The following is a 2,500-nucleotide window of genomic DNA, read 5'->3' as shown; positions in this document are numbered from 1 at the left end:
CTGGTTGATCCCCAGATCTACCCCTCCCCCTCCATCAACTAATCTTATTCTTGGATCTTGTTCGTGAAATTGATAAAAATCAATATTTTTATGTATTTTTCTAATTTCTATGTGTATTAAATTACTATAGTCTGATATATTTCCTTCATTTTATTTCTTTTATTTATTGTTTTCTTTCTCATATTTCCTTCAGATGAATATAAAACAAAAAAACTCCAGAGGCTATTTTTTCATTTCACGGGTCGAGAAATCCACTTCGAATCTTTTTCTATTTACTTTATGTATATCAGAAAAAGATTCGAAGTTCCTATTTTTCAATCTAATACAATATTTAATAATATTAAATTAAATAATAGGAGACTCAAAATGAAAGTTTCTTTTTCGCACTCACTCTCCATCACATTGGCAGAACAAAAGTGTCATATGTATCGATATGGAAATATTTGATATGTGAAGACATGATTTGATTTAGGTTTCTATCTATTATAGAATAGATAGAATATATAGATAGAAATGGATCTTGTTGTGTTCTGGAATCAAAGAAAGATAAGATGTTGAAAAAGGCTCTTAGGTTGTAACTTGAAATAAATGTTTCTCTTTATCTCGAAAGGAATAGAATATTAATTTATTCCTAGGAACAAGAAGATTGAATCGGAAATATCGACGGATTCTTGTGGAGTCCAAATAAATATGAAATAAAAAGAAATCGACTGTTCCAATTTCATCTCTATCGAATTTTAATATCAGAATAGTGGATATAGTCACGATTCAATGGGTTAGATCCACTTACTTTTTCTTTTGTTGATTTCTAATCTTTACAATTCTTTACAATGGATTTGATTGGAATAATCTAATTCAAAATCAAAACAAAATAGAAATATATATTTGTCGCTTCAAGAGACGGCTTATCATTATTCATTATAATTTCAACTTTCTTTTAGAATTACTCTACTCTAACTCATTAGAATAATAACTTATTAGAGTTAAATTATACAATTTCTAATTCAATTTCTAATTCAATTATTATACATATACAGTTGGGTTTTTATTACCAATAAAAACAACATCCCTAGTATTCAATATGAATACTACCATTTCATAGGAGTTTTATGAAAAAAAAGTCAAAAGCCCCTTATCGGATTTGAACCGATGACTTACGCCTTACCATGGCGTTACTCTACCACTGAGTTAAAAGGGCGGTTCGATTCAATTACTGAATGAATTAGTAGACGGATAAGATCTATTTATATATATATAAGTATATGCAGTAGACTCATAGTGGCTAGTAGCTCTCAGGAATGAGAATTCTAATTTACTTAACGTGTAGAGGGTAAAATGGTTTTATTGGTATTGGGTTTGATAAATATCAATGCAATGAATTGTTTCAAGGCCAATCATAATTGGCTTATCAGAACAGAACGAAATTCATTTATTTGATTAATACAGGTACCTTAGCAATTCGACATAGATCCAATCTATTTTATCGAAACATGTGATGAAGGGATTTGCTTTGTCCACCGAACCCAATTTTTAGTTTTTAGAAAAAAAAACACACACACATAATTTTCGATAACTTCTTGCTGCCTCTTCCAAAAATTCCCGATTTACTTTTTGTTAATTTACCGGCTTAGTGTGAGATAGAAACATGCCTGTCTCGTCGTAATAATGAGTGAATCAATGAATGAAAGTGGAAAAAATGAAGCAAGGAACTCTCCCTTTTTTATGTTTATGTTAAACCAATCACTGATCTTATACTTTGTATTATTAATATAATCTAGTTTCTTTTTATAATATCTATTTATTTCTATTTTTATAATATCTATTTATTTCTAATAAATATTTATATAATAGATTGAATTTATCTAATTTATTTCTATATCGAATAGAGTGGCGATGAATGATTTACTGAGTATAAATCGTGAATCTAAAATGGAAAATCATAAAAGATGGAAAAAGCTTTCGGCTCTAGTCATTCCATTATATTGACAATTTCAAAAAACTGCTCATACTATGAGCATAGTATGGTCGCGGTCAGGCAAGTATGCCCCCATCGTCTAGCGGTTCAGGACACCTCTCTTTCAAGGAGGCAGCGGGGATTCGACTTCCCCTGGGGGTAGGGTACTACGAAAGGAAGTTGATCATGGATTATCAATAAACCTAGAATTGATTCTTCCTGGGTCGATGCCCGAGCGGTTAATGGGGACGGACTGTAAATTCGTTGGCAATATGTCTACGCTGGTTCAAATCCAGCTCGGCCCAATAATTCGCTGATCCGCCATAACCTAAAATGCCCATTTTTTGTATTTTGTTTTCCCGAAAAGCCAAACAAAAAAATTAGGGAAGAATAAAAAAAGTCCAATTTTGTGATATATCCATCCCTACCGCTATTTGTTTTTTATTTTGTTCTATTTATTTAGTTGTTCCCATAAATTATGACCTTGATAACGCTCTAGATTCATATCAGGATCATTAAATAGAAAGTTTAATGAAAAGAAAAGAG

The 2,500-nt window shown here is 30.9% G+C and overlaps 1 protein-coding gene and 1 non-coding gene across 2 annotated transcripts in view; both read right to left on the bottom strand.

The window, feature by feature from the left end:
* Positions 1 to 2,493, bottom strand: part of LOC121219800 (photosystem II CP43 reaction center protein-like) — a 6,277-nt gene extending 3,784 nt beyond the window's left edge. Inside the window, 1 exon segment of the mRNA XM_041098165.1 lies at positions 1 to 2,493. This exon segment is cut by the window's left edge and continues 1,378 nt beyond it. The gene's annotated coding sequence lies outside the window, so the exon portion shown is untranslated.
* Positions 1,127 to 1,198, bottom strand: TRNAT-GGU (transfer RNA threonine (anticodon GGU)). Its single transcript has one exon. It is a non-coding gene; the product is annotated as a tRNA-Thr (tRNA).
* Positions 2,494 to 2,500: the final 7 nt, after the last annotated feature.

Source organism: Gossypium hirsutum, chromosome D08 (genome assembly GCF_007990345.1).
Source record: "Gossypium hirsutum isolate 1008001.06 chromosome D08, Gossypium_hirsutum_v2.1, whole genome shotgun sequence".
In the NCBI taxonomy this organism is placed as follows: Eukaryota; Viridiplantae; Streptophyta; class Magnoliopsida; order Malvales; family Malvaceae; genus Gossypium; species Gossypium hirsutum.
The sequence above is the reverse complement of the archived record's forward strand: the minus strand, read 5'-3'. Positions and strand labels throughout refer to the sequence as shown.